At 39.9% G+C, this 23,022-nt stretch overlaps 1 protein-coding gene and 1 pseudogene across 1 annotated transcript in view; both read right to left on the bottom strand.

Moving 5' to 3' along the window:
• The window catches only part of GRIN2B (glutamate ionotropic receptor NMDA type subunit 2B), a 278,160-nt gene that overhangs the window by 84,748 nt on the left and 170,390 nt on the right, over positions 1-23,022 (bottom strand). The window lies entirely within an intron of this gene.
• On the bottom strand, positions 9,500-9,610 carry LOC131416593 (U2 spliceosomal RNA; annotated as a pseudogene).

Raw genomic sequence — 23,022 nt, 5'->3', positions numbered from 1 at the left:
GATATTTTTGTCTTTTTTGTTTGTTACTGGATCTTAGTGCTAGAGAACTAGATAAGTGCCTGGTGCATAGTAGGTGCTCAATAAATATTTTTTGAGTGAATAAATGAATGCAAGGAATGCCATTCAACTTAAAAGGCTTAATATGGCCTCTTCCTCTCTGCTCTTTTATCTCCCAAATCATTCCACTAACATGGCATCTTTCCTCTAAGTAAGAGGAAAGTCCCATTTGAAGCATATCCACTAGCGCTAGAGGAAAAGGAATGAGAGAGGCAGCAAGAACATACTGTTTGTCTCAAAAATCTAGACCTAAGCTGGCCTAGACTTCCTAACCCGAGGTAGAGATGCTACCTCAGGCCAGACTAGCATGTGGTAGAAAAGAAGAAGGATGACAAGACCTGATTTTCTTATGCAAGGAGAAAGGGCAATGTGGACCCAGAAATTTGCAAAAGAAACCAGACAGTAGTCAGGCAGAAGCACAGGTCTTTGACACTGACTCTGTCCTCCATTAAAATAAGGCATGTAATCAATAAAATTGGCCATCAAACATATGTGGACATGTGGGCCTCTAACATATTCCCCCCAACTCAGTGTGGAGAGGAACCTAGGAAGAAGCTTATCTAATTTTGGGGGAGAAACAGTAATAAGAGGAGAGGGGGAAGAAAGATATCCCAGTGTGAACTTCCTCATGAAACGGCAATACTAGTTTATATTCTCCAATGAGCCTAGCACATAATGGTGGCTTATTGAATGTTAGCTGATTAGTTGACTGATGTTGATTTTACAGGCATCAATAGAAATTCTGGTACTATACAGAGTCCAGCATAAAGTTCATCTGTTTCATTGGGTTTTAGGATCTATTGCTGATTTTCCTCATTCAGCCTAACTCTGACCCTAAGCTCCTCAATATGAACTCCTCCCTCCCTCTCTCCTAACCAAGCTAGAAACGATTCTACATCAAAAGTTGTTTCGGAGTGCCAGTAGATAGAAATTAGTTCACTGGCCTATGCAAAATCTCCACGAGGTTTGGACAGACCCATGTTGCTCCATGACTTGATATGTGTGTGATCCTGAACAAGTTATTTAACCTCTTCAGATCTTGGTCTCCTCATCTATAAAACTGGGATAATATTTAGTGAGAAGTTGTGAGAATTAAATGAAATAATTTAAAGTTTCATTTATTTATTCATTTAACATTCGTTGAGCATTTACTATGTTCTGAGCTACATTATGCACTAAGGATATAGAGATTAAAGACTCAGTTCCTGCTCTTAGGAACTTACAATCTGGAGAAAAGAGATATGTAAAAATGAGCAAGTATAATACAGTGTGATAAGTGTTTGGATGAAGGTATAAGTCAGTTAGTTCAAGAACACACATACTCAGTTTCTAATCGAGCCTACAGAGAGGTCAGGAAAAGCTTACCCTGAACTAGCCTTGAAGAATCATTAAGAGTTAGCCAAGTGGAAAAGGTCTGAGGTGGGAAGAGAAAAAGATGATCCTTCTAGACAAAGGGAAAAGCACATGTAAGTGCAGGGATGTGAGAGTATGGTAGATTCAGAGAACCATAATCATTTCTTAAGGATAGAACTTTGAGTATAAGTTGAGGAATGATAGAAAATGAGAATGAAAAGACAGGCAGGAAATGGAGCCAGAAAATGAAAATCCAAGTTCTTTAGCGTGGCTTTTGAGTTTTTATCTTGATGTCAATGGACAGCTACTGCAGAGTTTTAGTCAGGGAACTGATATGAATAATTTTATGTTTTAGGAGGATCCCTCTGACACTGTGTGAAGGATAGATTAGAATAAGGCTAGATCAGACTCAGGGAAAGGAAGCAATTACAGTAATTCACACAATAAATGATAAAGGCAATAAGAGAGGAAATAAAGAGGAACAGGTAGATATAAGAGACAGATGAGAAAGAGGAATCATCTAGAATGACTCCCAGGTTTCTACCTTAGATAATTCAGTAAATGGTGGTGCCAAAATTACCAAAAGAAGAGAAACACATTGCAAAGAGAGAGGAGAAGATAGGGATATTAGTTTTGAGTTTGGTGGACTTAGGGTCTCTATGGGACATAACAGTAAAGGTTTTACATAGGTGGTTGGGCATATGCATCTAGGGCTCACTAGAAAACTCTGGGTATATAGATTTGGAAGTCATCATTTTTAGGCATGGGTTGTCCATAAAGTCTATGTAGGTAGGTCTGTGAGAAGACAGAGGATCAGAAATGGAACCCTGGTATACACCAATAAATAAGGGTAGACACAGTGAGAGTAAGGATGAAAAGTAAGCCAGCAAAGGAAGGAGAGACAAACAAAACAGAATGGAAGTTGCAAGAAGGAAAGAGGGGTCACCAGTGTCAACTAGCAAAGAGAGGTCAGAAAAGTAAGTTGATTTCTCAGATTGAGTGCTAGGGAGTCGCAGGTGGCATAAGGAAGGGCAACTACAATGGAAGCACATAGTGCAGTGTTAACTCAACAGACAACTTCCATTCTGTCATCAAGTATATACAGCAGGAACTCAAGTTAACACCGTGACTTTACATTAACCATTTGAAATAAGTTTGTCTCTTAAATTTTTTTAAATGTTATTTTATTATGATAAGAAGACTTAACATGAGATCTACCACTTTAATAAATTTTTAAGTGCACAATACAGCATTGTTGACTATAGGTACAATGTTGAATAGCAGATCTCTAGAGCTTATTCATCCTACATAACAAAAACTTTATGCCCATTGATTAGCAACTCCTCATTTCCCCCTACTCCCCAGCCCCTGGCAACCACCATTGCACACTTTGATTCTATGAATTTGACTATTTTAGATACCTCATATAAGTGGAATCATGCAATGTTTGTCCTTCTGTGACTGCCTTATTTCACTTAGCATATGTCCTCATGGTTCATCCATGTTGTCAAATATTGCAGAATTTCCCTTTTTTAAGGCTGAATAATATTCCATTGTTTCAAATAAGTATGTCTCTATCCACTTACAGTAGGCAAGTTTTGTCTATAACCGTTAATTGGTCCCATTAACTGTTCATCTTTCCCTTTTTCTGCAGTATAGGCCTGTGGTTTCTTCATACTAGAATTTCTGTTTGTTGAGCCAGACACAAGACTAAATATCTGGTTTTGTCAAAGATCACCAAAAAAAAAAAGGGTTGCACAGCTCTGCTACCTCCTTCCTGCATTCTTCCCTGACTCTCGAAGAACAAAAAGGCTGTACCTGTGCTTCCGGTACTTTCCCTCTGTGACCCAAAACCAGAGGAATGCTGCACTACAGGAAGCCAATGAAAAAGCTCTCACTGCTAGCAGCTTAATGGAGATCCTCAGACAAAAGGCAGGATAGAAAAGGTAGATGTTATTTCTAGAATTATCATGATAACAGATGTAACAAGAAGCTCACTGCAGGGCTGGATAGAAAGAAGGAGGAGGAGGTGGCTAGGGAAAGAAAAGCTCCTCTGGTTTCTTTGCAAAGAAGCTGTGGGAAAATATTTGAAAACGTGTGAATGTTGAGAAGTAAGTAGGAAACTGAAGAATGAAAGACCTTGGTGATGGTTAACTAATCCCATTTGCTTGTTTGTACACAAAAGACAAGTGAGAATCTTGACATGAAGCATATCTTTTAAGAGGTCTGTTGCTGATGCTTTATATCTGATGGTCTTTGCTCTAATTTGCAGATCATAGCCTTGCAGAGTAATGCCAACGCGAAGATGGACAGGGTGTTCTTAGCACTGGCTCCCCCAAACTGCTTGCTGCCAGTGAGTCAACTGGTTGTGTTTCTGACAGTTTATTTTTGTTTTCGCCGAGTTTCTGTATACAAGTGCTGAGTCTGTTCTCTTCTGTAGCTGAACCTGCTAAAAGCTCTGGAGTCCAGTTCTGGCCATCCTGCTGGTGTGTTCAGCTCTTCTGGACTGCTATTGTTCAGATAACTAAGGTCCTGGCATCTCTGTCCACCAATTACGAGGGCGATTACAATGAAGTACAGCTAGATTTGCCTCATTCTGCAAAGTCCAGTCCGAGGCTTAAGAAGAGCTCTCAAGTTGAGGATGACGTTCTGCCCCAAGTTCTGGCTACTTCCCTGCAGGTCTCCAAACAAGGGAAGCACAGGGTCCCAACTGTCAGAGAGTAGGAACAAGAAGAAACAATATTTCCACGGAAGAAATGGAATTGAAAATGTCAACTTCCACAGCCTTCTCTCTCTGAGTAAAAGAAATAAATTAGTAACTCTCTAAATTGGGCCAGTTGTTTTACTTGCTTAGTTGGACTAAACTTTTGAGAAATCTGGAGAAGCTAGAAATTTGTGAGGTGTTAGTGGCATATCATTTTGAGAGGATCACCATTCATACAAGAGAAACCATCAGGCACAATATATCCAAGGTATTCAAAAACCATATAATTATCCTATCTCTTTCTATGTTCCAGCAAACCCGCGGGCCAAATGCCATGTCTTTTCTCAGGTTTGTTCTCATAACTGCCTTGGCCCAGAATAGAACCACACGGCCCAACCAGTGATGACTACACTGAATGCCTGAGGCTAAAGCAAAAAATGCTGGATGCACTTGGCAAACACTGAGCATGAGGCTTGAATTTTAGAGCAGCAAGAATTGATGGGGAAGGGAGGCGGGCATCAGGACACATGGAAGCTGGTGCGCGTTAATCCCCACTGCACCCCCGACAGCACGTGAAAGGGACCAGGCTTCCCGGGCTACATTCAGTAGCGTCCGGTGTTCAGTATAGTCTCTGGAATTCAACCACATAGTCCAAATCCTGGTTCCTCCCCAACTAGCTGTGTGACCTTCAGAAAGCGACTAATGCTCTCTGGGCCTCATGATGTTTTTTTGGTTTGTTTTTTCATCTTAAATACTGACTCCAAAGGCATGTTGTAAGGATAAATATGAGTTACTACAAGTAATCTGCTTAGAACAGTTTATGGCTTATAAATTCCCGACATATTAAAGAAGTGTTAGATACTACTGACACTTTATTTTCTGTCAGCTAGGACTCCTATTGTTTTAGAGAATCTTCTTTAGAAGAAGAACTGGCACAAACTAGGGTTTTAACTCCCCAAATCATTGATTCCTTTCCTTTTATTTCCCCTGGTTTCTGTCTTGGGTAGAGTCTACACTGTTCCTCACCCCTTTGGAGAAATTTCCCTCTTTTCTAGCTTCTCTCGTCATGCCTTCCCTCTTCCTCACCTGCTCTCTTGCTTTTTCCACCTATCTGTTCATTCATTTTCTTCTCATCTTCTTCACACTCCTTTCTTGAAGAATAACATCCAGCACATTGTAGACACTAATTGAAAATCTGCTGAATGAATGGTAAACCAGAATACAATAATAATTTCAAAATACAAAAGGGAAACAAAAGTACCACCACGCCCTATAAAATATTTTTGATTTTGAAAAAAGGGATCACAGAAGAAGAGATAAGTAGTGATTTGCAAAACAATATCCGGAAACACAGAATAAAAAAATAAGAAGAGACTGTTTTAGAGTGGGCCAGGGAACTCTGGTGGTCTGTGTGTCTGTGCAACTATGACACACTGATGCGTAGGTGGCACCATCTGATTCCAGTCACCAATGTCTCTTGGTGGACACAAATGGTCCAACTGCGTAAGGTGAAGACAGTCAAAGGTTTTTCCCTAATTTCTCAGCAGCAATGCTCCACAGAAGGCTGCTCTAGACTGTTATTACCGCAGATTACTAAAAGGGCAAGAGAAGCAGGCCAGCGGAAAAATTCAACCTTCCTTCCTAGCCCCCTTCCCTGAAGACAGCCGTTAACAAAGCTCATACAGCCATATGACTGAGCTGCCTTATCTAGGAAATAAAGTTCTAAAAATAAGCAATTCTTATAACTAATTAATGAATAAATAGTTGTCACTAAAAATATGCCATAGTCAGAACACTGTGGACAATCCAAACATGTACTTGAAACCACAGATTGTCTGAACTAGAAAGGCTTGAGGGATTTAAGGCAACCTTCTTGTTTTATAGATATGGAAATTGAAACCCGGAGACATTAAGTGACTTGCTCAAGGTCACTCAGTAGACTGATGGCAGAGCCAAGACTTGCTAGGCCAAGGGGAATGGACTCAGCTATTTCTGGGATACTAGGACTAAACCAAGTAGAGACATCCTGCTTGAGTCGTGCAGCAGTGAGGAGAGCAGAGCAGAGAAAGAAGGCTGGGAAGGGGTTTAGGAATGTCCATGCCAGCCGACTGGTTACAAAGATTCAGTGCAAGTTCAGTCCAGGATTGAAAAAGTAATGCAAAGAGGAAATGGAGCAACAAAACCCACCAGGCAAAACGCGTGCTGTCCCTGAGTGAGTGGTTATTAAATGGTGCCCTGGGGAACTGGGGATGCTCCAAGAATCAGGTCTAAAGGGCCAAATAGCTTTTTCATGTTCTAAAAACTGCTTGAGCTCTCCTTCATGAAGAAGGGCCCAAGTGCTCACCTATTATTGAACATGTTTAAAAAGGCATTTAGGAAAAAGCACCAAGAGACAGATTTGTAACTACAATGTCAGTCCCAGGAGGGCTGTGCTTGTTTAGAGAAGGAGCAGAGTTCACGCTCAGCGATACGCAAAGCGCCAACACAGGCAGGTATCCTGGTCTTCTCCAGGACACCTGTTGGAGTACTCCCCTCCAGCAGTTCGTTGGGAAGTGATGATGCACAGGCCAAACCCCGACAATGACAGACTTCCCCACTGTTAACACTCTCAGATCAACAGGCCATGGCCAAGATTTTGCCCCTTGAGTGTTTGGGGGCGGCTTACGGGGGCAGGGATTTTGTAACTTATCTACATACATACACAGTTTCTAAACAATAGAATAATGTATAGCTCTAAAAATTATGTGATAAACAGATGAATATAGATAATAGATGAATGGATAAATATTTAATGATATTTTTATACCATATTAATGTTTATATTTTTATATTTTAATGATATATATTTACGACATATCATTCACAACATATTATTAAAGGAAAACGCAAATTACAAAACAGGCTGTATAATACTATGCCAATGTTATAAAAACATGCACTTATATTTATAAAGCACATTTATAACATATAAAAGCATAGAGGAAACAAAATGGGAATGATAGGAACCAAAATGTAAATAGAAATGATCTCTGGGTGGTAGAATTTGAGGTGAATTTTATTTTCTTTTTTATGCTTTTCTCTGTTTTATTAACTTTTCCTAATGAACAACTATTGTACTTTTGGAATCAGACACAAACAACAAATATTATTACATAAAAGAGAGGTTTATTACTCAAAATGGAACAGAATTCCTCTGGTTCTGAAAAAAGATCCTCATAACTTTGTATGCAATACATTTAAAACCTCAGTTTAAGGTATTTTCCTCCCCTAGGATCTTACACTTAAGTATAGTTTTTTTTGTTGTTGTTGTTGTTGTTGCTGAGGAAGATTTGCTGAGAAAGATGCTGAGCTAACATCTACACCAATCTTCCTCTATTTTGTATGTGGGTCACTGCCACAGCCTGGCCGCCAAGTGGTGTAGGTCCACACCTGGGAACGGAACCTGGGCTGGCAAAGCGGAACACACCGAACTTAGCCACTAAGCCACAGGGCCAGCCCCCTTAAGTATAGTCTTTTAAGTGGCCAATAATTCATCTGGAGAATAAAAATACAGGTGAGGATCTTTGGGGGTCATCTTATTATAGCTGTGTGATTCTCTTAAGATGGTACATTTCTTGAGAACAAGGTGTCTTGTTTACCTTTATTTCCTCTTAGCACCTAGTACATGGTCCTTCATTGAGAATCCTATCAGTATATGTTTGTTGAATTGAACTGAAGCTGCCTGATAAAAGAAGTGATAACTCTGGACACAGGAAGCAAAAGCAATGCCTTCTTCTGGTGAACTCTAAGATTCTTCTTCAAGTGGAAAGCAGAAATGCACATGGGAGTCAAAGAAAAAAGGTTTATCTGAGCTTTGCAGAGTAGAAGAAAATGCTATATACCCATTGTAGTTCTTGGGATATAGGAAGTTCCATTCTGAAACGGAGAATTTCTAACTTCTGGAGTGGGGTGAGGGGAATCTAAAATACCATGTCTCCAGGGCAGACAGAGACCAAGTACTCCCCTTACATCCTTATTTAGCACTTGCACAACGATAAGGATACATGTGCCATATTTTCTTTATTAACCTTCCTTCCCTTCTATCCTGAATGCTCAAAATCTCAGCTGAGTGTGACTTTTCTGCCTTGACAACTTCAACCTCTTCTTTTCTCGTCTCTGCTTTTTTCCTTTCTCTCTGCTTTAGATTAATCAGCATAGCATGACTGAAGTCATCTTGCTCTCTCTTTCCACTCAGACTCTGTCACTCTCTCTCTAATTACTATCAATTTTCTGTTCTTACTTTAAGACGCAACATTTGCCCCATCTTCGTTTCTAATTTCAGTTTTTCATATTCCACATCTCTTTCCTTTCATTTCTCCGTCACCTTTCCTTTATTTTCCTGGTCTCCCGGCTGCGATCTTACTCTGCTGAAGCCTTCCTTTCTCTGCAGGTAAATGACCTTGGATCACTCAAATTCCCCTTGAAAGCTCACGCCTCTGAAGCCTTTCCAGGATATTCCTCCAGTTAGAATTATTTGTCACCTTGCCAAGAAAAAAGACAAATTCACACTCCTCATATGCCTAAAACTTTTTAAGGCATTAAAAGTTTATATTTCTGTATTTCGTTGTCTGACAAACAGAAAGCCCTTTAGACGTAGTGAGTTTTGCCTTCTATAATTTTAGCGTGAATTTAGGGATTCGGTACCATATAGACTGTGACTGCCCTGTGCACTGATACATTTTTAAGACAGTACTCAGAATTCTCAGCTGCCTCCTAGAGACTCCAAGGTGAACTGCAATGAGCAATCAAAAGGCTGTGTCCTCTCCATAAATACTCAGTTCTTCATACCTGAATGAACCATTTCCAAGGTATACATTTTAGATTTCAAGCAGGGACTGAATCTTTCCGTACTCATACCTGTTCTGGGAGTTGCAAACTCCAATGTCTATAGGAACCAGGTAGGTCATTAATAAAAGGATGTGACACCTGGGGGCTATGTTGAACTGGAGAGCAAGTACTCCACCCAAAGGAGGCAATAACCCTCAGCCCCAGCAGGATGTGGGCCCAGTGTTGCCACTATCTTGATTTTTCAGGAAATCCAGAAATCTGGAGTTCTAAGGGCAACTCTAAATTTTTAAGTGCTACAAACCAATTGAATCTTAAATACACCACTGTTAGGCCACATAGAACATGGCTATGATCCCAAAGTAGTCTGTGGACTGCTAGTTTATGAGTTTTCCTTAACATCCTTACCAGGTCCTTGTGTAGCGTCACATTGTGACAGGGTCAAATGGAGACAACTGATGAAGTAAATAATTGTCACAATAGCAGCAAAAGAATGTCGTGTTCACTTAGAACAGTAGGCTAGGGTAGATAACTTACTAAATACAGTTTTTATTAATCAATGAAGGTTAATGCTTCTCAATTCTTTGGAAAAATCAAACATTAATACTGGAATGTTTATACTGATAAGTACAGATACTACACTTGATCTTAGCCAAAAGGCCGAGAAGAGATTATATTGTAATGTTTGTAGTCTGATGTGTCAAATTATAAATATTCATATCCCAATCCTCTAAAACCTAGTAGCAATGGGAAAAATGAAAGACCAAATACTATCCACATTTCCCCTGTGGCTTGGAAGTGGGTCTGTAGTCTCTACACAGTATCTATATAAAGCTTAAGCAGAGGACCTATGGTCATAATTTGAGAAGTTTTTACTTTTAGTAAGTTGCCAGTTAAATTTCTAACAAGAGCCATTGGACATACTCCTTAGAAATTTAACTGGCAACTTATCTAAAATAATAAGGCTATTTCCAAAAGCCCCTTTAGGGGTTGGCATCACGTGGTCAACACCTACTCTATGCTATCTTATCACCTTAATAGCCCTTAGCACAAACTGAAATGTTGGTATTATTTATTGATTGATGTGTTTGTTGTCTGACCCTCCTCACCAAGACATAAATTCCTTGAGGGCAGGAAACTTGTTGGTCTTATTCAATACTGTTTCCCCAACACCTAGAACAGTGCCTGGCACTTAGGAGGGGCTCAGGAGACATCTGCTAAATGAATACACCCAGACAATCCGCCTAATATCAGGGAGTTTCTGTAGCAGTTACCCAAGGCCACAGGTAATTCAAAATCTCCTGGAGTCAGTGGTACAGGTGTTCACTCTTTCTTGCCGGGCTTTTGGCTCTGTCCTCCACATTATGGAGGGATAAAGATTCAATTTTATTTCAAAGTTAATGGCTGGAAAATAAAATGAGAACAGAGAACAATGACAGAGTAGCAGTCTTAAATATCTATTAAACAGATACTTCTCTTCTCCTTGTGAAAAGGAAACACCTATGATAAACTATCCCTGCATTTTATAGGTCAAAACTCAGATTGCTGGGCCTCATCCCTGGTGCTTCTGGAGTGGGACCTGAGAATTTGCATTTCAAATAAATTCCCAGGTGATGCTTCATGCTGTTGGTCCAGGGACTGCACTTTGAGAACCACTGGTATAAACTGTAAAACACTATTCAGGTGTCAATTGTTACATCATCCACTCCCCATTTCACCATCATCTCCTTTATATTCAGCCCTGACTATGACATGTCTTTTTACATAAACCACTTTCCCTGGTGGGAGGAATTCCTTTAATGGTTATGGGCCAATCTACCAGCCACACAATAAAGAAGCCATAAAGGGGAGATTGGCAGTTCTTTTTTATCAACCGCAAAGTGGTGGTTTATTACAAGGAAAAAAAACCCAAGGAGATCAAATGGCAAAAGGACATACTACTAGGTTTCATGAACTGTCATTATTGCTTAATGTGTTTTGGTTGTTATTTAATGGTTACTGAGAACCCACAATGTGCTAAATCTGAGCTGAAGAGGTTTTTAATTCCCTGATCTCTGGGGGATGGGCCCAGCATGGATTGCTGTGCTGTGTTAAGACTTTGCCATTATTTTCTTATTAATAAGACTTCATTTTTTTAAATCCCTATGCCAAAAGTTGTTTAAGAATAAAGGAAGAAAGCTTGCTCATTGTCAGTTTATCACCAAGCATGTCAAGGATTCTATTTGTTGTTTCCTAGTTCCTTCCTTTCAGTGACTGAGGCCAAAATCCAACCTTATTCTGTATGCGTGTATGTGTGGTCATTTTTCTTCATTTTCTTGTTTTCTAGAACCCAGTTTCAATTGTACTATAAAATATGTTCAAGTAAAGTAACAGTGAACATTTGCACAGCACTTGCTACATAACAGATATTGTGCTAAGAATTGTACATGAATTAAAACTTATAGGAACAATTTGAGGTAGGCACTATTATTCTTCCTATTTTATAGATGAGGAAACTGAGGCACAGAAAGGTGGAACAATATCTATTTATACTCTTTAGATAAATCACTGCAATAGGCAGAAGTGAGTAAGATACGATGCCTCTTGGCTGTTAACCTGTGCCTCAAAGAACAAGTTCAATATTTCAAGGTTAAGGGCAGAGCATAAGCCAAGACTTGTAGGCACTTTTGTGTACAAGAGGTGTTGGAGAAGTCGTAGTAGCAATTATGCTGGCGTGTGGACTAAATGCAGAGAGGTGAAGGGTGGGGAAGAGGACGGGAGGGTAAGTCAGCTTTGAATGCTGTGACTGAGAGCCAGAGTAGGGAGCACACTTCGCCCTGTGGAAACATTTCCCAAATTTCACTCATTCAAGTACTGCTGTAACAATTTTCACCATATCTATATACACTTACATTAGTTTTAATTTAATATATGAAATAATCTTTCTTTTAAAAATATTTTTTTAAAAATTTCATATTATTACTGCAAATGTGACACAAGTATCACTTGCCAAAGACAGAAGATAACTATAAAAATAAACGGATGATTATTTAAATAAAAAATATCCCTCTTAAATTAACTCATGTACCACAGTGAAACCCACAATCACACTTGGGGAAACATTGAAATGGCAATGATGAATCACAGAAGATCAGAGTTCTTATTCGTTGAATTTTGCTCCTACTTTCTCTTTCATATATATATATTTGTCTTAATGAGCCTTCATCTAGTTTTATGTGAGATCCCCAAACTCCTCTCTCCTAGCTACTTGAGTTCATAAAATATTCGGTTGATTGTTTTTTTATGCAAAGCAAAGTTAAAATTTCATGTCACTCTCCTACTAAAATTTAAAGATTGTTTTGTAGGTCAGCTATTTTAAATTCCCCTTGGTGTTTTGACATTTCTCTGCACCTCCAGCAGATATCTGATCAATGGGGCTGCACGGCCACAGCGCCATTGCCATGGTGGCTGCATTTTAGAAGAGCTTTTAATGCAGATAACTCTTTCCTAGAAAATCCCCTCCAAGCAATGGGGACCTAGACAGCTGTTTCTATAGGTAGCTATGGCCTTTGTTATTAAAAGAAACATGTTCTATCCTCACAGTTGGAGGAGATATGTTCCTGTTCTCAACTGAAAAGAGAGGATATATGTATGCGCGTGCGTGTGTGTGCGTGTGTGTGTTTAATAATAGATAGTGAGGAGGTATAGCAATGGAGGATGCAGAAAAGCTTTTTCATTGTTGTTCTTATCTTTCTTGCCTCTCTCCCTCCTTCCTTCTCTTCTTTCTTCCTTTCCTCCCTCCTTCTCTCCTGCCTTCATTTTTCATTTTTGTTAATCTCAGAAAAACGTTATACTGAAACAGCCAGTCACATTCTGGGCTAATCACTCCCCCCGCGCCATGTAGGACCATTTCTTAACACCTAGTTTTAAAAGTGATAGGGCCCACGTTTCCACGGTGTGATTTGTCCTCTGGTCTACAAAATGATTCCCACTGATATTGCTGCTCTTTGATCCTATTAGTCTAGTTGTACTCATACACTTTGTATGTAAATGTCTAGCCACTACTTAGCTGTGTGACTTTGGGCAAATCATGTGACCTCTCTGAGCCTCAGTTTACTTATTGGTGCAAGTATTTTCCAAAGTTTTAATAGGAGTCAAAATGAGATCATATATGCTAAAGCTCTTCATAAACTGTATTGCTAATAAAGTGCTATGTAAGTGTCAGATATGCTAGTGGCCAAATCTTCCTCAAATCCCTTAATCCCAGGCTAGACTGTTCTAGAAATTGTATATCTTTCCCAGCTCCTATAGGGTAAATAAACTTTTTTTTCACTATTCTATAAAGAGAATGTTGAGGTGGCTTAAATATTCACCAGAAATTCTACCTGAGAGGTAGTAATCTGTTTCTTTGCCAGCAAGCTCGTATGGGATGAATGAGGAAAAAATGGTCCATGTTATTACAGGAATAGGCAAAGATGATGATCTGAAGATACTCCCTACACCAAATCCTTGGAGTAAAAAAAAATGAAAGGATATCCAGAGGAAGTTTGGTGTAAATGGGGAATGCTGTGAACCTGGAAAATACAGCAGTGGAGAATGGTTTTCTTTCCCCTGGAAGTCTGTCACTCTCTCCCCATAACTGCCTTCTGCATGTGCTTTTCTCCTCTTTTATTTGCCTCCCCCAAATCACATTTCCCTCTCACTATTCCCCTGGCACAGATTCACGTTTAGTGTAAACCTTCAGAACATTTAGCTGACAGAGCTAAGACCTGGACTGCCTATAGAACTAGCAGTGGGCTGCCTTTATGGGCAGCAGAGAACCGCTGGATCACGAGCCATCTTAAGTCCTCTCTCTCTCTCTCCCTCCATATATATATATATATATATATATATATATATATATATATATATATATATATATATATATATCAGGATGAACTAAAATGTTCACCAAATTATGGACAGAAATAATTCTAAAGGAGAAAATAATAAAATAACCCCAAATGATCTGAGTGCTATGGCTGTTGGGGGAGATTTGTATCCACATCTTTTATTAATAGCTTTCTTTCTCAAAGACAATTTATTTTCTTTATTGGCCAACACGTCCTTTCAAATCTTTGTACTGCAGGCTGATTAGCAGAGTTAACATGCCAAGGTCAGAGCTTCTCTCCCTGTGTACACGGATTACTTTTACCCAGTTCCTGGCCACTCTCATAAACAGGTATTATACGGAGAGAGAGTTTGTGGGTGAACTAGTACAAATCCATCATCACTGTAGGAAAAACTCAAAGCAGAAGATCTCCCCGTGCTAGGTCAATAGAGGCATGCTTGCATATGAAGGACATTCAGATACTATAGCTTTAACGTCAAACTTCAGATCTCAGCTAAAGTCAATATGCTATTAGTGTATGCACAAAGCAGCTTGTTTAGTGGAAAATACATAAAGGTATGAAGAGAAGAGTACCCTGCTATAATGGCCCAGTCAGTCACCAGGCACATCAGCGTGTGGGTATGTGAGTTAGCCAGATGCTGCCCCCATTGGTGAAAGAAGGGAACTACTCTCCCTTCTGGGTGACTTGTGGCAGAGAGAATAGAAATAGCACTAGAAAGGATGTCACACCAAGTATGAACTCTAGTAGTTCCTTGGGAACATGGACTTGAATTTTACAAGCCTCTAACTCTCAAGAAAATGGTCCCAGTATAATGAAAATTGCACACAGAAACAGAACACACGGCCAACCCCAGTCTCTGCATGATGTAACTGCCAAAGATAAAAAATATTCTTGACAGCAAAGTTAGAGGACAGCACACTCAATCAGAAGACCAAAAAGAGAAAACCCTCTGCGAATACCAGCAGAGCAAGAATCACAAAGCAGAGCCTTCCACACCAACTGCATATGTGTCCACTGGCTGTTAGTGAATTAATATAACCCAAGCAATTCTCAAATTAAGGGCTGTCATTTTTAATGTTTAGAGACATTAGATAAAAAAAATGACTAACCATTGTTACCTTGGAAAGCAATCTTATGGCATCAAAGTTGGACTATCAAAAACTCTGAAATTATTTTCATATGACTACTAGAGTCTCTATTTAACATACATATGAAAGTCTAATAATGAAGGAGCAGTTTAAAGATGTATGTCCATCCTTACAATGGAATATTAGGCAGCCATTAAGTTTCATGCTTTTGCATAATATTAATAAAATAGGAAAATGTCTAAAATATCGTAGTAAGACAAAAAAAGTAGGTTTCAAACTATTCATACATTGTGTTCCCAATTCCATTGTATTGTGTTATAACATACACACATACACATAACATGCATAGAAAAAAGCACTGGTAAGAAATATAAGAAATGTAACTGCTAATTCTTTGCAAGTGTGTATATAGAGAAATTTTATTTTATCCCCCCGAATGTCTTTAATAAGCAAGAATAATCTTAGAATAAGAAAATCATAAATGTTGTTTTTAACCTGTATATAAATACAAGAGTCCTCTCACCTCTATACCACTATTTCTTCTTCAACACCAGTACTGGAAAAACCATTATAATCTAGAAATTAGAATCATAGTTCAGAGGACTCAGGAGCCAACCACAGATAACTGTCATGAAATAAAAATCTCAATAAAATTTAAACAAGATGGATGAAAGTTGACTTTGGGCTTTAGGGACACTTTCCTCTTTTCCGTGTTTCCTCAAGCCAAGGTTAAGCCAGCACTTCAGTCCCCAAATTCAATTCTGCTTTTTCTCCCCATCAGCATGTACAGGTTTTAAAAGTAAAGTCAACCAAGGTTACCATGTTCTTTTATCCTTTTTATTCAGCGGCCGATGACAAGCACATGAAGACAACCAGCCTTTCTGAAATGACATTTCTGAAGTCTATTCCCCCAATACATCGTGCTCTTCTCTTGGAATTAGTTCACAAACATACATGAGGGTAGCAGCTTGACACTGTGGACTGAGTCTAACAGTGGTGCTCAGACTTTGGGGGTTACCGGTACACCTCCTCCTCCCAGGGGCTGGCCCCAGTGGTCTCTTTCTGGAACCCCAGAAAAGAGTTGTAGGCAAACAGCTCTTAGAGCTCAGGGAATGAGAAGAAGGGACACTTGGATATCAGAGTCTGTGATAATCACAACTCGGAAAGACAACCAAAAATATGCAATCCAGTGGCCCTGTCTGCAAGCCATTGTCATATATAAAATATATACCAGAAGAGTCTTTATTAACTAAACAACATGAAAGATCCACCCAACTATTAGACCATATCAAATAGTAAGATTTAAAAATCATCTTAGGTTATAGAAATTTTAAGTGTCACAGTAAGTACCTTTCTCCTTGCAATGTACTTTTGTCCCCCAGTCACTAGGAAAACTCTAATACTAATTTGGTGGGGGCAATGCTTGGCTCATGGTAGGAGATCAATAATTATGTGTGGGAAGGAAGGGACAGGAGGAAGAAAGGAAGGAAGGGAAGGGAAGGAAAGGGAAGGGAGGAAGCAAAACTGTCTCAATGCCATGTAGTCCATGAATTGTTGTTTGGGCAGGATTGTACACCACAGAGAGATGAGGACATATCCAATATTTAGGACTTACAAAGTCATCCCCTGGTGGTGTTAAAAGTTTCAGTACTCCGGGCCGGCCCGGTGGCGCAAGCGGTTAAGTGCGCGCGCTCCGCTGCGGCGGCCCGGGGTTCGCTGGTTCGGATCCCGGGCGCGCACCGACGCACTGCTTGGCAAGCCATGCTGTGGCGGCGTCCCATATAAAGTGGAGGAAGATGGGCACAGATGTTAGCCCAGGGCCGTCTTCCTCAGCAAAAAAAGAGGAGGATTGGCGGATGTTAGCACAGGGCTGATCTCCTCACAAAAAAAAAAAAAAAAAAAAAAAAAAAAAAGTCTCAGTACTCAACATGTCTCTCTATTAAGAAATTCTCCCTATAGCTAATATAAATCCTCTCTGCTTGATCTTAAGCCCACTTACTCTGGTTTTGTCTCAGAGGAGAAAGTGAACAGCTGATCTCAACTCTTGGTACAATAATTCTTCATACATTTAAAGAGAGTAAGTCATCACCTCATTGCCTTTTCTTCTTCCCCTTAAAGACCCCAATTCTCACAGCCTTTCTCCGTGGATCTTGTTTTCTAATCCCTTAATCCAATGACGCATATTAGAACTCAGTTCAAAGTCAGTAAAAATAGCCTGTTGTCAAGTGGAGGTATCGGGAGATCCAGAACAGACACCCCTACATGAGTAGCCTCTGCTTCACCTCCTCAGACACCCTGTGTAGAGTCTACAGAGAGCATGGATATTCCCTGGCCTCTCCTCTGAGACCGGGAGGTGGAGCACAGTTTGTACAGGTGTGTTCGGGCTGTCACCAAATATTTACTAGCCTACTCAGTAATGTCTCACACTGTGGTGGGCACAGACATAGAGTGGAAAACCAAACATATGTGGTTCCTGTGTTTGTGAGCAGTCTGTCAGTTTGTACATGAGTGAGTCTCTGTGTGTGTGTGTGTGTGTGTGTGTGTGGGCTCCCATGTGCATGTGAGGAGACAGAGAGGCTATTTTATTTTGTCAGTCCACAGCATTCAAGTGATATCTGCCACAACATAGATCGATCTCTGTTGTGTTATCGCCAAACTGATTGTTCTGGAGTCTGACCATTCTAGTCCTTAGGTGTTAGTCATAGAGCATCCACAGCCTAGAGTTTGTGCTGTCCCCTGGATATGATGCTACCAGAAGCATGTCTTAACCTGTCTCATTCATCCCAGGCTCCAAAAACTGGTAGAGCATTCTCTTTTATGATGCTCATATTGCTGCTGCTGCTCTGCTCTTTGAAGACCTTTCTTTCTACCAGTTTGGTTACCCTTCTGCTCTTTCACTGATCCGTACGTTAATTCATAAATACCATTATGGGCCCAGCACTTTCTGCCAAGCACTTTCATTTCTAGCACTTCTTCACTGGTGGAGGTGGCTATAATATCTCAGTATCGCAAGCCTAAGATGATAACCAGGGTTTGCAGAGCCCAAAGAATGACCCAAACAAGCTGAGAATGTTTTAATCTACATAAGGAAGGGTATTTTCTGGTAGGTGGAGGCAGGGAAAAGGGAGTGGGCTTATAAAATGCACTTCCTATCTCTTTGGGTCAAAGACAAGCATAGATGCAAACCATACATATCCTCCTGAAATTCTGACCCGCACAGTCCCTTTAAGGTCTCTTTACATCTTACAGCCTGAAAATGCACCATCATCATTTCTTGAAGTCATTACTCAGAACACACCCCCACTGCATTTCATTTTTATTATCCCCATTTTAGGAATGATTAAATAGAAGCAAAGAGCAGTAGCAATGAAGCAAATCATGAGAAGCTCTGATAAAGACAGAAGCCTGAATGTTTGTTGTAACTGCTTCTCTGAGCCAGACTATTTTTAATGCAAGTTTATGCAGTTGTCCTCCACTTAGAGAAAGAGACTTACAAACGAACCCACTCTACACACAGTAATTTTTTCACCATCCCCTACTCTTTCCAACTCACCATACTATGCCTGCATACGTGTGTGTGTGTGTGTGTGTGTGTGTGTGTATTCCTTTTTAAATGTTCTTCCTCACATTCCTACATACCAGAGAAATGGAGTTGGCTTTCTGTGAAGATAATTCTGATCCAGAGGTTTCTTTGCTATTCTAGCCCCCCCCATCCCTGCCTCCTTAGTGACTACTTACATAAGATCCCATTAAAGGTTCACAAAAGCAGGTACTACGTGCTTAAAAAAGACTGATTAAATATATATAAGATTTGTATATGTTTGGAGTATTTTCAGAGCAAATACATAAGACACTGGAAACAATGATTGCTCTCGAGAAGGCCCTGGGGGAACCAAAGATTACAGATGATAAGAGGACATTCTTTTTACTGGATACTTTTTTATACCATTTAACTTTTCACCATGTGCAAATATTACCTTAAAAAATTACACAAGGTGGGTGAGGACTACCAATTGACATTTACTGAATATTGGCTATGTTTCAGTTACTATTAACTGGTGTTTTACTATAAATCTCCTTTAATCTTTACAACAGCTTTATGTAAAACCCTATTTTACAAAAAGGAAATAGACTCAGGAGTATCAGTCACTCGGTTTACATAGCCGAGAAACGGCAATGTGGGGGATTGAACTCAGCTCTTTTTGATTTCCAAAACCATGCTCAGTCCCATAGACTATGTTGCCCTGACTTCAAGTTTTTTCAGAAGAATCCAAATTTATAAAATAGTAGCTTTGAGACTACTTTTTAAAAACCTGATGGAATATTGTGAAATCCCATCACATGGTTCACACCAACAACTTAATGAATCTTCCTCAACCCAAGGCTTCTTGTTGAGAACTGTTTAGGGGTGCCTCCTGTGGAAATGGAGCCTCACTGAAGACTGCCCCCGAGTCCTTCGCTGGCACTTGGAGCGCCCACTCCAAAGGTGGGAAATACATCTGCTCTTACTCTCTCCTCAGTAAACCACTCTGTCTAAATGGGAGGTTTTCAGGGAGAAGTGAAATGCCTGGCCAATATTCTAACTCTCCTAAGCATACAGATTCCTCATTTACTTAACAATCGTTTTTTGAGTGGTCACTCTGAGCCAGGCACTCGTCTTAAGTGTTAGGATTACAGAGGTGAACAAGGTTCTTGCTCCCATGAAGAATCTGTCCTGGTGTGAAGAGACAGGCAATAAACAAACAAGCAGGCAAATAAGCAAAACATCAGATAACAAGTAGATTCAACAAAATTAAAATCAATTGTTGTGATAGAGTGAATGGGTGGCACTTTAGCTCAGGTCATCAGGGAAAGCCTTCTGAGGAGATGATATTTATCTAAGTGACAAGAATGACAAATATGTCCTGGGAGCTACTGCCCTTAAAAACAAACTCAGGTTCCTTTTGGATGCTCCAGTTCTCACCCAATTTCCATTTCAAGCTCCTATTTATTTACAATATGAATTTGTAATCCCAGAAGTTCAAACCGGAAAGGACTCTAGAAGTTTTTTTAATCTCACACCATGAGTTTAGACATGAGGAAAGAAAGATCCAGAAAAGTGATAAGAGCAGGTCGCACAGCTATTTAGGGACCTGAATGGAAGCTGAGTGTCCTATCTCTTAGGCAATGTTTCTTCCACAAATCCAGATTCTCTCCCTGCTTATCTTCCCAGTCTCCATCTCCTCACTGTAGAATCCTCACCCTAGTGCCTGCCTCTCTAGAGTCCATAGACACTAAATCTTCCCTGGACCACAGAGGACCTTCTGGAATGATATTAGGAATCCTGAGACTGCAGAAGGGTCCTGGCAGCCAGGGCAACAGTCGAAGAAAAGGTATAACTTCCCACAGTACAATTTCACCACATGTCAGACACGCCCTAGAGCTGTGCCTGGCTCCTGCTGCCCCACCCTGACCACAAGTGAGTACTAATGAGGGCTTCCAAGTTTGGGAGCTGCATGGCTCTGTTAACTCAATGAACACTAAAGATCTCTCTTCAGCAGTGTTCCCTGATTTAAACAAGTCGATATGGAAATGTTCTATTCTATGATCCAAACCCCTCCCAAAATGTTTTTCAAAAAAATTAACCACAGAATTTCTATAAAGAACAAGTTCCCTTAGTACATTTAAAGCATGATCTATGAAAACTCAATCCACATAAAGATTTTATTTCCTCCTCAGAAAACAGCTATTGTATCAAGGGCAATAGCGTAAACTTAGATTCTAATTGATAAATTTTAGACTCTTGTATTATGTAATGGTTCTCATTCATTCGGCACATATTTATTGAACTGCTGTATGTAACACAATCTTCCAGGTTGCTGTGAGGACACAATGATATAAGGACACAGCCTCTGCCATCCAGAAGCACGCATACACACAACTCTAACAGGCAGATGTGATGAGTGTTCCAACAGACGTATGGACAAAAGCTACAGGGGACGAGAGAGTGAAAGATCATATCTTGGTCCAAGATCAGGGAAGGAGACAGCAAAATTTTAATTGGGTTTTTAAGGATGGTTATGATTTGTATAATTGGACAATTCATTCCAGGAAAAGGAAACACCACGACATGCTGTACAGGGAGTAAGACGTACAGGGGCACATTCTCAGAGCAGAGAGGAGACCAATGTAGCTTAATGGTGAAACGAGAAATGGTGAGCAAGAGAAGACAGGTGTTAAAAGGTAGATCAGAGCCTTGAATACAAGAATAGATAAAGTTTGGACCCAATTCATAAACCACAGAAATTTCACACCGGTTTTTGTGCAGAGAAAGAATATAATCAGAATTTTGACTTAGGAAGCTCATTCTAGCAACCATGTCTGAAGATTCATCCAAATGGATAAAAGTGGGCATCAGGGACAGGAAGGCCTATTTAAAAAATTATCATAGTTTCTGGATCATATAAAAAGTAAGGAATAAATTCAAGAGCTAGAGTAAAGGTAGAATTGATAAGGAGGGAAGGGATCCAAACCCCAGGGGGAGAGTCTAGTTTTGCGAAAGGGTAGGGGTCACAGGCCTCAGATTCTAGCCTGAAGAAGAGAAATCAGCACGAGTGACAGTAAGTGGTAACTCTTTAAGAAAGGACAGTTATGAGATGCCCCATACTTGAGACAGTAATAATGAGTCTACTGCATAAAAGCTACCCCAGCTGGACGTCTTCTGATCCACACATGAAACCTCAGTTATTAATAACTCCTCTTCTGGAGATATATAGAAGTGCCTGTTATACATGAGGTCTCAGAACACTTCTTAAATTACTACATCTCTGTGGCAGCAGTGAAAAGCAGCTTGATTGGGGTGAAGAGCAAGAGTCTAGGGAACAACCATTTCTGAACAAATGGTAACTCAGTGGAGGGAGGGCAATTTTAATCAAGAACACCAGGCAGAATGTAAGCCTTATAGCTGTGCTCTGATATGAGGAGGTACATGACAGATTGAGGTCTTGCAATTTGAAGAATAAGGCCCTGGGTTCCACTATCTGAGCCACACATTCTCCATTTCACAGGTGAGCATTCACATAATTACCTGTCCAAGGCTCTCTGTGACAAGATTATGAATTTTGGGAAGTTTATCTCTGGTGTGTTTTCCTGAATACTCTCTCTAGAAATATATAGTTTGGTTTCCATTCTACTCAGAGCTGTGCTGAAATCTTGAAGCCTGCTCTCTGTCAATTGGCCCATGGAGTCTGTAGAAATTGGATTAAATCACTGTATCTCAATGTGTTTCACAGAATATGAACTTCATGAACAAAGGGGTTTTGGAGGAAAATAATTTTGGAAAATATTAGATTAAATAAAATTAAAGATGTTTCTTTGCTATAAGACACCTGTGAACTTTCAAATGCTAATATCTTCTGAGAATCTCTGCATATCCCAACCTCATTTATCTGCAGAACCATTTTTCAGCAAAGTGTCTCAAGGGACAAATGCCCTGCAGAACATACTTGGAGAAACACCAGTGACGACATGACTCTCAGGAACATTTGTACTTAACTAGGAATCGGGAATAATAATAAAAGCTAACACCTATTGAGTGCTTACTATGTGCCAGGCACCTTTCTAAGTCCTTTACGTATGTTAATATATTTAATCCTCGTAACAATCCTGTGATATTGGTACTATTATTATTATTCCCATATTACAGATGAGGAAGTGGAGGCACAGAGAAGTAAGGAGATTTGTCTAAGGTACTAAGTGGACAAGTTAGTGGGTAGAGGAGCTGAAAATCCAACCTAGGCAGTCTGCCACCCACAGAAATTAATTTCTAAGGGTAGAATTTCAGACACTGTGATCAGCTGGTGCTGGGAAAGATCCTGAGAAGAACCTTGCATGGCAAGCCTCCAATCACAGTCAATCTAAACCTGTCTGCTCATAAATTAGGTTTCATAGGCCTCCCCAGTATACTGTGTAGGAGGACATGACTTCTGAATTATACCACTGATTCAGTTTCTTCACTAAATTGTGTTAGATTATACAGGCATACTCTCCCATTAAAACAAAATCATGATTCAGACAGCATCATAATCAATAAAAATGATAATACATAAAGAAAATAATCTCTAGATTAACCCAAGTAGCAAGAAAG

This window comes from Diceros bicornis, chromosome 17 (assembly GCF_020826845.1).
Source record: "Diceros bicornis minor isolate mBicDic1 chromosome 17, mDicBic1.mat.cur, whole genome shotgun sequence".
Classification (NCBI taxonomy): domain Eukaryota; kingdom Metazoa; phylum Chordata; class Mammalia; order Perissodactyla; family Rhinocerotidae; genus Diceros; species Diceros bicornis.
The sequence above is the reverse complement of the archived record's forward strand: the minus strand, read 5'-3'. Positions and strand labels throughout refer to the sequence as shown.